The 13,760-nt window shown below is 32.1% G+C and overlaps 1 long non-coding RNA gene across 1 annotated transcript; it reads left to right on the forward strand.

Annotated features, from left to right (window-relative positions):
- The first annotated feature begins 2,706 nt into the window (after window positions 1-2,706).
- On the forward strand, window positions 2,707-5,168 carry LOC132625648 (uncharacterized). The gene is made up of 2 exons (XR_009576943.1): window positions 2,707-3,122; window positions 4,853-5,168. It is a non-coding gene; the product is annotated as an uncharacterized LOC132625648 (long non-coding RNA).
- Window positions 5,169-13,760: the final 8,592 nt, after the last annotated feature.

Here is a 13,760-nt window from a genome sequence, read left to right on the forward strand (position 1 = left end):
AAATAATTTGAAAATGAATAATTAATGTGAAGGGTAAAATAAAAAGAAGAATTTTTTTTCCTTGATATGTTAACATCGACAAGTAAAAGTAAAGGGAGGGAGTGACATTTATCCCCGTTTTCCTTCATTGTCAATACTTTATTTATTTACTCTCCTTTGCGGTCTTTGATTATTGTTTCTTTACATTTATAAAATATATTACTTTATATTTTCATTTCAGAATTAAAATTTGGTGATTAATGATATAATATATATCTTTCTAATTTTGATTTCTTTGTAACAATTAATATAAAAATTTATAATATATTTTATAATTAATTTGATAAAAATATTTTAATCCAATATATACACCAAATGGTTCTTATGTTTGGATCTGAACAGTTACTTAATTGAAGTGGATATCAACCTGTCGGTATACATATAAAATATTAAAGAATTTAAAAGAAAAAATTTAGAATCAAAATATTAATTTTCCCTCATATTCTTACTAATTTTCTTTTACATCAATGAACAACTTTCATTGTCATGATAATGATAAAAACGTCCGACTCTTTCTATCTCAAAGACTTTTAATTACAACTAAAGTGATGGTACATAAAATACATTTTGTATATATAATAACAATTAGAATGTTTTTAAAAGTTAGTTTCAAAATACAAACCTTAAAGACTGGCTAATTAAAGTGAATAGACATATTCGGCCTGTCCATCGCACGGGCATGTATTGCTAGTATTACAAGAGTTAAGTACATGTGTAACAGATCAGCTCATTAGTGATATTGTTCACTTTGAATTTAGGCCCACACAATTTTAAAATACATCATTAATGCGTAAGGTCTGCTTGCTTATGCCGCGAGTCATTTGCACGATTGTCCTTCAAAGGCACTGGTCTTTAGTTTTTTGTCCTTCGCTAAAAATTTCTTGATTTCGGGTTCGAACCCCCTGTCAGTCAAAAATTTAAAAAAAATCATAAGGTAGAGTTTGGATTCACAAGGTAGAGTTTTGCTTTCACCAGAAGGCAAAACTTTGACTTAAGGCAGAATTTTGCCATCAGGCAGAAGGCAATTTTTTTTTTTTAACTTAATTGGAATTTTACAAACCTAACTTAGTTGGAATTTTACAAACCTCTGCTTTAGGGCCTAACTTTTGCTCGAATAGACCTAATTTTGAGCAAAAGTTAGGCCTTAAGGCCTAATTTTGGGTAAAAGTTTGCCTTAAGGCCTAACCTTTGCCCGTATATGCCTAACTTTGCTACAAACTTCTGCCTTGCAATTTTTTTTTGTTTTTTTTTGTTTTACTGAACTGGAGTTCGAACTCAGAACCTCAGAGTATTAGACAAAGGGCAAAAATTAAAGACCACCAATTTGAGGGGCAAAAATTAAAGTCCAGTGCCTTTGAAGGGCAATCCGCACAAAAAAATGTATCCCGCCTACCCGGGATTTGCCTAAACTCAGTTGAACTCTGATATCATCTGTAACAGCCCAGCCCGCTAGTGATATTGTCCGATTTAGACTAGGCCCGCACGGCTTTAAAACGTGTCACTAGGAGGTAAGATATGCTTACTTATGTACCCATCACCTCTCTTGTGTTATATGTCGATGTGAGACTTTCCTCCTAAACTGGGGTGTCAATAGATATTAGTGAAATTAGTTACATGAGTACTATTTTATTTTATTTCATTTTATTTATGTAGTATTATTTTTAAAAAATATTTTTATATTTAACAACTTTTTAATTTTAAAAATTTATTTACTCCTACTAACATCTTTTTATAATCACATAAATATTATGATAAGTTTTATATCATACTTCACTTAATTAAATATTTATTTTACTAAATTACTCCAATTTACAATACTTTAAAAAATTTAAATTTGAATTCTGATTCTCACTAAATTTGACAAAAGGTCACTTAATAATGATAATCAAATTGAAAGAAATATTTTTTTTTTTATCGATTGGATAAAGCAAAAATGTAAAAGAAAAATCTTGATACAATGCATAAAAGGGAATAGAGGGGAGTTGTTCTTGAATTAGATTACGTTAAAAATTTACCTCCACAGAATATTTACACCAACAAATACATACACGAGATGTGTGTGTATATATCACCTAATTATTACTCTTTTGTCTCAATTTATATTATACAGTTCGAATTTCAAGAGTCAAATGTTTTTATTTTGATCGTAAATTCAGACATACAATCTTTAAGTCTTTGAAAAAAATTTATATATTTAGAAACTACTAGTAGAAATCACAATAATTAACATTTTAAAATATTTAAAAGGCATACGAATAAATCTTTGTCAAAGATTTTACTGTTTGACTCTCGAAATTCGATCAGATAAATTGGATTGGAACAAAGGGAAGTATTAATTAATATTCTTGCATCCCAATTTAATTGTTTTAGTTTTACTGAACACAAAGTTTAAGGAATAAAAAAGAAACTTTTGAATCATATGGTCCTAAAGATGTGTGTAATGTACTAAAAATGTTATTTGAATTTTGTGATTTAAAGATTACTAAAAAAAGAAAAAGAGACTCTTTTTGGCACAGATCTAAGACACTTAAATTGGGACAGATGAAGTTCATATTTTCATTATATTAAATTATTTAATTAATATATTGAGTTAATTTAGTGCAAACATCTGATGATGCAGATAAATATTCACCTGAAATTGACCCCTCAGAGAAGGACGTACATTTCTATAGTTTCTAGAAAATACGAGCGTCCTCTTAGTTGAAATTCGCACCTGACTGTGATAGCCCTCTCGATACCTTATTGGAGCTTTGTAACTAGTGGCCGGTTTCCCGTCGCGTCAGCCTTTTCCCAGTGTGCGGAGCCCACTAGGAGGAGTTACAGTTTGAAAATAGGGAACAGATTTTGAGAACACAAAAACGATACATACGTGTTACGATCATGAATGGACCGATCATGACATGTGACGGTCATCCCACCTTTCCCTTTACCTGGACCTTCGTTGCGGCTATAAATAGACACTCATGGTTCCTCCATAATACTCGTACAACATCGTCAAAGTTTCCTTGATTTTTAATACTTTTCTTTCATCAATCTTATCAGAAAAAAAACATGTCTTGCTGTGGTGGATCTTGTGGGGGACCGTAAGTTTCTTTTTTTGTGGTTATTTTATGTATTTTCTTTTACGAATTTTTCTGTCATGCATTTGCATTTTTTTTGAATGATGCATGCATGGATGTCTTTTTTGTGAACGATTTGATTTTTGGGGTTACTAAGAAGTTTGTTCTCTGTTCTAGGGGATTTTCTTACAAGATTATATTTTGATTAGACTTTGGGGTTAATTTTGTTTTTGCCTTGTTCTTTTTGTGTGTGGTTGTAACGGTTCTTTTAGATATTTTTGGCTCGAATTGGGCTTAGAATGATTTATATAGATGACCCCAAATTATTAGCTAGTTTGTATTTTGGATTTCTTGCAAAATTTTGAATTGAGTGTCTTGTTGGAATGAATTTAGAATTTAGATTTTTTTTTTGTTCTGCGTTTTTCCTCTCATCTATTGATAGTGACTTGTGGTTATCTTATCTTTTTTTACATTTTGTTGTATGGAACAAATTTTTGTTCTCTTTTTTTCCTTCCTGTTCTGGATGATCCATGCATGTAAGTCCTTGAAAGGTTGATAATTTTTTCTGGGGAATTTTCTTGCAAAGATTGAATTTTGATGAGAGATTATGTGTTTATGAACAAGTTTTTGGGTAATTTTCTAGAAAAAAAATTTATGCAGACTTTTGAGGCGTAAAAAAGCTTGTTTTGTTTTTTGTATGGTGTTTTTTGAGAATATTTTTTGACTGTTGGAGCTTAAATGGAGAAATATTTTTTCAAAAAAAAGAGTATTCTGCAAATCCGGATTATGAGTTTATGGAAATTCTATGTTTTTTCTTGAGTTTTGTGCTCACCCGATAGATAGAGGGATTTGTAAGAGGTTGATAATTAATAAGAGGTTGGAACTTTGTGTAAAATAAAAACTTGATTAATGATATGAAGACAGCTGTAGATGAACTCACAAATAGATTTGTAAGGATGTCGTCTTAGTTTAATCATTGTGTGATTATCTTTGTATCTCGGTTCCCTTTTCCTTTTTACGGTTTAAATGGGGATTAACATGAAAATTTTAGTTTTTTTATTAAATAAGATCACAGTTATGAAAAATTTAGTATTTTATTAAATAAGATCACTGTTTTTGAGTGTAGAAGAAAATGGAGATCCTGTAATTTTATATATGTATTATTCACTTGGGAGTAGTGGCCCATGTTTAGCTTTGATGTATTTCTTATCATGAAGCCTTTTCTATGTTGAACATGGGAACTTCTCTAAGTAGATAATGTGATTGTAAGACTGTTGTGTCTTCATTTATTTATTTGCACTTAGAACGTGTAATTCTATTTTAATAAAATATTAACTCAGCCATGTTAATTTTAATTTGTTTCCATAAATGAACCGAAATACGAGAAAAATGACTCAATGATTAGAATCAGGCAGTATTTTTGCAAATCTATTTATTTGTTCATGCTGATTTTACTTTTTCAAATGTAACATATACTAATAAATAACTCAGACTCATGTCTATTTCTTGTTAATCAAGTTTCATTTTCTCTCTGGTTATTGACTTAGATGAGTTTAAATGGAGCAATATGGACAGTAACAGTTTTTATAATGGCGGAAAATTTTCTTTGAAAGATTGTGTTCTGATGGAAAATCATGCGGTTATTAGCAATTTTTTGCTTTTGGTTTTTTTTTTTTTTTTTTTTTTTTTTTTTTTGTGTGTGTGTGTGTGGGTGTTGACAAATTTCTATTTTTTTTTGTATTTGTGTTGTTAAGGGTGGTACCTACGACTCCGAAGCTGAGGGAAATGGGAGAATTCTGTGCTGAGAATGGCTGCAAATGTGGATCTGACTGCAAGTGTGACCCTTGCACTTGTTCTAAATGAACAAACTAAAGTTTAACAGAGCAGAGATCATGGTTAAATAACTAGTCTTAAATTGTCGAGTTTATAGTTTTGTGTCTTTTGAAACAGGGAAAGGCTTTGTGTTTTTTCCCTGTAATAAGAAATAGTAATGTTTATAAGTAGTAGTAATGTGGTTTGTGTAAGCGAGCATCTCTGCATCTGGTAATGTTAACATATTAGTGTTTGGAAGTTTGTTGTTATTATTATTAGTATATGTTAACATATTAGTGTTTGGGAAGTTTGTTGTTATTATTATTAGTATATGTTAACATATTAGTGTTTGGAAGTTTGAAAAGTAAGAAACTCAAAGAGCAGCTAATATCCTAAAAACTAAACCATGTTCGAAGAGGTCAAACGGTTTAGGCATTAACTGGTAAAAGTTTGCTACTAAAGCTATGCAAAGTAGCTATTCAACCACTTTATATGAGAACATTGATAACAAATATGGGACAAGCTTTGGCACTACATCATTGAAAAATTGTCTCGTGGTTGCAGCTTAATATGAATTGCTGCAGGACAACTATACTACTACCTTTCGGAGGGAAGAATATATGGAGGAGAACACTAGAACTAGCTTTGGCACATATATAATTTGAAAAACTGTCACACGCTTGTACCTTAATATGAGTCAGCTATATAGAATTGGATGAAGAATACACGAAGCAGACTGTAAAAACTGAGATATGGTTATTATAATGGTCAAGTACCATGCACTGCTGTATTAGAATCTGGGACAACCCTTTCAGAGAAAAACTCAAACTTCTTTTCTTCTCTGTCCACCAGTATCAGCAAGGCCCCGAGCCTGCATTTGCAAATGAATGCAGAAACACAACTTAAAAAGATTTATCAATTAACTCCAATTCAGACATAATGAAAAACGTGATCAATTGTTCTGTTGTTCTTTCAAAAACAACAACAACAACATACCCAGTATATTCCCACAAGGTGGGGTCTGCGGAGGGTAGAGTGTACGCAGACCGTACACCTACCTTGGGAGGTAGGAAGACTGTTTCCGATAGACCCTCGGCTCAAGATAAGGTGCCAAGACAACAATAATAATAGGTAGTAATAGCAACATATAATAGGATAAATGACGTTAAAGAAAGAAAGCAACAAACAAGTTATATGAGAGATCTAGAAAAAAATAAGCGAGTGAACAAAGATAATAACACTCCTAATACAGGAAAGAAATCCTCGCGGCCCCCTACTAGCCCTCTACCCTGATACTTGACCTCCACCCCCTCCTATCACCAGCCAAGTCCTCGGTAAGCTGAAGTAGCGCCATATCCTGCCGAATCACCTCTCCCTAGGTCTTCTTTGGCCTACCCCTCCCTCTTTTCAGGCCCACCACTACCAGTCTCTCACACCTACTCACTACCACATCAACGCATCTCCGCTGCACATGGTCAAACCATCTCAACCTCCCTTCCCGCATCTTATCCACTACTGGGGCCACACCCATCTTATCCCGACTCACTTCATTCCGAATCCTATCTCTCCTGGTATGCCCGCACATCCATCTCAGCATCCACATCTTTGCTACCTTCATCTTCTGGACTGGGGCTTTCTTAACTGGCTAGCATTCCGTCCCATACAACATAGTCGGTCTAACCACCACTTTGTAGAACTTTCCCTTTAGTATAGGCGGCACATCTTTATCACACAACAACCCCGATGCGAGCTTGTATTTCATCCATCCTGCTCCAATACGATGTGTGACATCGCTATCAATCTCGCCATTCCCTTGGATGATCGACCCCAAGTACTTGAAACTTTCTTTCTTCGGGATGACCTAAGTATCTAGCTATATTGTTGTCGTCTTGAGCAAAAAAAGTATCCAACTTGTAGCATTCATTACGACATATTTGATCCCCGGGATAAGGTCGTGCTACTATACTAGTCCAAGTAATAAACATATTTGATCTTAGAGCATGTAAAACAATCGAGAAAATGCTTACCTAGTTTCATAATCTTTGAGATGAACTGTGACATCCTCAGGAGGCTCACATTCTGAGTTGACAACAGAGACACAAGAGATTGCTTTTCCATCTATCGAGTTAATTTCTCGAGGAAGAAAGGGGCGAACTCTAATAATAACTCCAACTTTTGTGACCAAAGCGGAATCTAACTGTTGTACTCTTCGAGGAGTTGAAAAGTTTTCTGTTTGACATGTTTTAAGACCATTCATTTGCATATTAATCCCAGGTACAACAGAACCTGTTTATTTAACAACAATAGTATAGTATATAACATTAGCATTTAAAACTATAGTCTTGTTCAACAAAGTACTTAATTTTTCAATAGACAACAGCCCAGATTAAAACTATCAGTTTAATGACATCAGAAATTGAGGATTTTTAACTATTTAATACCAAAAACTCCCTAATACTACAAAGAATTGAGCTCCATTAATATCAAAATTTTCCCTTCAATCAATATTGTACCAAATACCTAGCTTAGCATTCCATTTACATTAGGGTTTAAGTTCTATTCACTAACATTGTAATTCGAAACTAATTAGAGCCAAATGTTTGTACTAAGTGTGGATCAGTGACCCGAATTTTGTGACACTCTGTGTGTGATTTTTGATTGATAAATGAAAGGGACCGTTGAGATTAGTAAGTAGTTCAAATTGTGAAATGGGTGGTCTTGGGTTTCAAAGTTCTTTTGAATTAAAGTCTGTCTTGGGCCTCTGCCCTTGGAACTTGGTTTTGCGTGGCCCACCTCCTTGTAGGAATTGTATTTAATTTTTTTCCCTCGAATTGTTGGTCTTTAATTTTTGTCATTCGCTTAAAAACTCATGAATTCCGGGTTCAAATTCTGTTCAGTCAAAGATAAAAAAATTGTTCACAAGACAGAATTTTGGATTCAACCTCTACCTTAAGTTTGCCTTATGCAAACTCTACCTTAAGGGAGAGTTTTGCCTGCTTTAAGGTAGTGTTTTGCAGGCAAATTCTGTCTTGCGAATCCAAATTCTGCCTTGCGATTTTATTTAAATTTTTAACTGAGCAGAAGTTCGAATCCGGAACCCATGAGTTTTTAGGCGAAGGACAAAAATTAAAGATCAGTAATTTGAGGGGCAAAAATTAAAGACCACCCTCGAATAAGGGCAATCGTGCAAATTGCCCGTTGTATCCGTAGCCGATTTTACTACTTCCTCCGTCCATTTTTACTTGCCATGTATACTAAAAATAAATGTCTATTTTTACTTGTACAGGAAAACCAAGAGATAATTTATCATTTCATACCTATTTACCCTTATTATTAATTATTGAGTTGGAAACTCAAAGGAATTGTTAGTGACTGCACAACTTTTAAAGCATGTTTAATTGATTTCAACCAATAGATAACTTAATTATAAGCAGAGGTGATATAGTAAAATTATCATTATATTTATGGCTCCTTAAGGGGTTTGCCAAGTCAATACTCTCTCCGTCCCAAAATAAGTGTCACCTTAGTAAAAATCACGTCCATTAACAAATCAATAAATATAATGTGAAGTTTAAATCAATAAATATAATGTGAAGTTTAAATCAATAAATATAATGTGAAGTTTACTAAACTATCCCTATTTATTACTAGATATTTTTTAGAATTGAGCAATATTAAAGAGGACTACTTCTTTAATGCTAAGGGCATGGTTGGAAATATCTGTCAAATTTTGTCTTGAATTTCTAAGGTGACACTTATTTTGGTCTTTTTTTTTTACTCATGTGATACTTATTTTGGGACGGACGGAGCGATTATTTAAGTTACATTCAATTTTTTAAGTGCATATATCATAGTATCCATTACTATTAGTATTTCAAAAAGTCCAGGGAAATAATTTGGAGAATGAATAGTTAATGTTAAGGATATGTTAAAGTAAATAAGTAAAGTGAAATTTATATTTAATAATAGTGAACAAATAAAAATGAACAGAGGTAGTATTAAACTTGCAGTTAGAGTTGATAAATTTTATACAAAAGCTTTGTATACTCCTCTAAATAGCAAAATCAGATACTAAACCGTACTCGCATAATAGTTTTACTATGGGTGAAGTACGACCAATAAAATGTGTGTGAGGCTCCATTAATATTTTGGCACTTGGACTGCGGGCCCCTTCTCTACTTTTGCAAATGAAACCAATTGAAAAAAAGTAAAAACAAAAAGAAAACACAGATCACATCTAAATCAAGTAAAGTAAATTTCACCCAAAGAAAAAATACACCATTGCTAGTGCACTCTCAAGAGATATCCAAAAGTCATGTAATTGCTAGTGCACTCTCAAGAGATATCCAAAAGTCAAGTAAAGTTACAGGAAACACTCTTCCAAATGTATAAATCTATGAACTTATTTCTTCTCTTTTTTTCTCTTCAAATAAATTGTATTTGTGCAATCACATTCTCTTGCCAAAGTTTCAAATAAGAAAATGAAGAGCTGAACCTTATTTTGGTGCATATATACCATCAGGATAAAATATTTTATACACAACTTGGAAGCAAAATGTTGCTTATTTTTGTACAAAATCATCTAATGCTCACTGATGTGGAGCACCTTTGTACATTCTTTTTCATATTTGTTTTTGGTCCACACCTTTGTATGTCATTTATTATTGTCACGCAGGACCTTCATAGTTTGTTGGGAAGATCCTGCAATGTAAAAACATTACTTATTATAAAATAGAAATAAGACCAACTCCAAATAATGATCCAAAAAAATGACATTCAAAACTACTGGAGAATCACATATTCAAATATATTTTAAGTAGAGTCTTTATAACATCACAAAAAGTATATATTGATTTTTTTATATACTAGTAACTTTTGGCAATAGGTAGTCTTTAATGTACAATTTTTTTCTTGTGCAGATTGTGGTTCAAATAAAAAAAAATGGAGGATGCACATGTTGATAAAGGGCCTTCTGATCAAGAAGGTAATATATTTCACTTATATGAGATTCTCTTAATTCAAGTATGGAGGTCCTATATTAACTAGATTTTATTAATATGTTAGCTGTTCCTTGAGTTTCGATACTTATAACCTAAATATTATTGTTGCAGATTTCAATGTTAACGATCAAGAATATTCCACAAGAGCACATAGAGTTTATAACATTAACAAGAACTTTGTCTTTGAGATTGGTATGAAATTTCATTCTGAAGAGGAAGCATACAATGCCTATAATTCATATGTCGTAGCAAAAGGTTTTGGTATTTGAAAAGGAGCAAAGACTTACAACAGAAATAAGGAGATGACAAAGTGTTTATTTCTTTGGCACGAGAAGATCCAAGTAATTGAGCTAGATTTAGACAGAAAAAACCAAGATCTAGAACTAATTTTTGATTCTTTTTTTGTAACAGATGTCAACTTTTTATTTTAGTATCAGTAAGGATGACAATCAAAATTGAACACCAATCTTCAAAGAAATTGCATGTTTAATCTACCATAGCTAGACATGTAGTTTTAATTTTTTGAAAATATTGGTTGGAATAGAATTTGTCATTGTTTAGTTGAGAAGGAAGAAGATGGAACATTGAGCTGAACAAGAAAAGTCAATTACTTTTCTCTTTGGAATGAACAAGCATTATAGAGTATGTGGAACCATCAATTTAATATATTTTTATTTAGCACAATTCTGTTGGAACCATGTCACTATTATACAGATTAATATATTTCTCTCTCTTCTTGATGCTATTCTTAGCCTTAAATTAGAGAAGAGGCCTACAGTCCACTTGTCACTTAATGAGTCCCTCACGCAAGTATACATGGCATATCTGACTTTTCCGTACTCGCATACTGACAATTGAATGAATGAAATTTAACGTTCTGAACTTTCTAGTTTTGCATGACTGACGTTAATGACCTTTTCTTTCACTACAATTAAATTGTTTGTTATTGTGACAAATATTAATGTAGCTTTTGGCTTTATCTTGATTGGACAGTTGATTTTTGTTGCTGACTCTTTTATATGAAGAAAAACAATCAATATATCAACAATGAATAAATTCGAAAGGAAAAATATTATTGTAAATAATATTGCGATTAACATTAATGTAAATTCTAACATCAGATATTTAAGTTTGAAGAACCTTGTTGGTATTATTCCTTATTATTTAATGCAAAGAATAAAACTTGTAACTCTTCTTAATCAATCTGTGTAATCTCTAAATCGTAAGTATATGTGAAGTGGAAGAATTAAGTTACTTCTTCATAAATGGTTCACAGTCATTCAAATGACGGTTTCTAAATTTGTAACTTCGTCGAAGAAAAGATATTAGCTTTTCAGAAGACTTGAAGTTACTTGTCTTTATGACAATTTTGTCATTAAAGCAAGTAAATGTTTTATTCAGTTAACCTCATTTGGGAAGTTACATCTTTCTGATGGATGAAAACGTAGATGATATGCCTATTTAAGGAGCATCATTTGTGAACTAAACATGTACCAATTCTCATTATCTCAAATACTCTATCCTTCATTGACTTCCTTTCTTCGTGAATTTCTAGGCAATTATTTTGTACAACTTGAATGGGAGTGCTGTGAAACTTTGGGGAGTGACCGGCCTTAATGATTTACACCGGAGTCGGGCCGAAATCGCTTTCAAGGCAATGGTTTGCCACGACACAACGATTTAATTTGATGAGTTGATTCTATCCTTTTGTTCATTTTCTGATTGACATTGTTAATATGTCCAACAATTTGAAAGCGATTTATTTTATACAATATTAATCAGTAAGATATGGAGAGGTAAAATAATTTTATACATATTTTAGTGATGAAAGGTAAAGTACATTTATTTCCTCTCTAAGAATGTGGTCATGAAAAAAAAATGTATAGATTGATTCCTTATGATGGATGCCTTAATTTAAAATGTTTGAAATTGAGAAATGTTTGTCCATCATAAACAATTATTAAGAAAAAGGAAATAACTTACAGAAGAATACATGGTGAAACTTCCTAAAGTGTCATTAACTCAAATATTAAGTGTTTGGAATTATGGACATGAAAAATGAGAGTTATGATTGTTAATTGTTATTAAGGGTAGATGTTGAAAAGGTGTGAGTTATGGAGGTCCTTTTAAAGAGATATGATTTACGTCTTAACTTTGAGTTAATTGGAAACCATTCCTATTTTGCAGTATCCCTTAAACTGTGTGAGCATAGTTTTAGAAAAATTAATAAATGAATAGTGAATTAATGCCAAAGTTAGATGATGAATCTTGCACTTGGTATACATGAAGAAAACCGAGACAACAATAATTTTCTTTGGGAATGGAATTGTCATATTTTAATTGGAAGATAAAGACAACTAAAAAATGCAAGAAAAGAAAGTGACAAAAATTGGGTTCTACTTTCTTAGAACTCCACTCCTATTTATTATAAATCTACTCATGTGTTTCTTACGAAATATTAGCGATATAAATGTTAGGGTAGATGATTCATGTTGTGATGATCTTTAAATGCGTAACATATGTGATATGCTTATGGTGATTTGCAATTTCATTATATCTTAACATGAATTTATTGCATAAAAGATCATGTAGAGTTTAACTACAAGTTATGGAATGATATGAAATATTTAAATTGGAAGGATCATATCTATACTTGATTGGTGTTCTATAATTTTTTGACCATGTGAATAAATAGTATTTACATTTAAATATTATCCTAAGGTTGGTGAACCTTTATAATAATTTTGATGCCTCTTGTAAAGTATGTTTGATAAATGAAAATGTGAGTTTTTCTAGGTGTTATCTCTTCCAAAAGAAAAGGTTTGAATATTTATAGGCAAGAACAACCATCCCATCAAATGGCTACTTAAAATGCTCCAACGTATGACAATCAAGAGATTAAAGAATGTGAGAAAATAAAGAGGCTGATGTCTATCTGTTACAAACCATATTCTCAACATTTTGTAACTGTCATTCAAGGCTATTGATCAATGGGCAGTGGCCATTTGAGTACAAGAACTCAAAGTCTATTAATGGCTAGTTAAATGTGGTTTGTTACAAATGCTAATAAAGGGTCTATTATAATATTATAACAATGGCTATTAACCATGGTTGTTAAAAGGATAAAGAATGTGTTAGTAAACAATAAGTTTGTTGTTGATACATCTGACACCTGTGTTTATTCCAGGATGGTAGGATCAGATTGTGTGATTATATGTTTATATGTGGATGACATGTTAATATTTGGCACTATGTGTCAATGTTGTTAATGAAACAAAGAACTTTTTATCTTCTTAATTTGAAATGAAAGACTTAGGAGAAGCAGATGTAGTTTTAGGAAAAAAGAAAAACTGCTAACAACTTCTCGTTATGTCAGTCTCATTGTATTGAGAAAATGTGGAAAAAGTTTGATTGTTTTGATGTACTTCCTGCGAGGATTCCCTAAATTTTTAACATACACTGAGAAAGAATAAAGTTTCTAGTGTTTCTCAGATTGAATATGCTAAAGTAATTTGTAGTGTAATTTTTCTCAAGAATTATACTCGGCTTGATATAGTTTGTGTTGTTAGCAGATTGAGCAGGTATACTCATAACCCTATTAGGATGCTCTTCATTATTTGTTAAAGTACTTGAGAGATACTATTGATATTTGCATTTAATAAAATTTATGTTGTCTTTAGAAGGATGTTGTGATGCAAACTGAGTAATGGACAATGATGAAGCAAGAAGTCGAGTAGCTGAGAAATCTATTGGTCGATGTTTCATTATGGGGGAACAAGCAACACCAGTCGCTTTACATTGTGACTCACAGGCGGCAATTGGGATTGCCAAGAACAGTGTGTACAATGAA

Source organism: Lycium barbarum, unplaced genomic scaffold (genome assembly GCF_019175385.1).
Source record: "Lycium barbarum isolate Lr01 unplaced genomic scaffold, ASM1917538v2 unchr_scaffold_15, whole genome shotgun sequence".
NCBI classification, from domain to species: Eukaryota; Viridiplantae; Streptophyta; class Magnoliopsida; order Solanales; family Solanaceae; genus Lycium; species Lycium barbarum.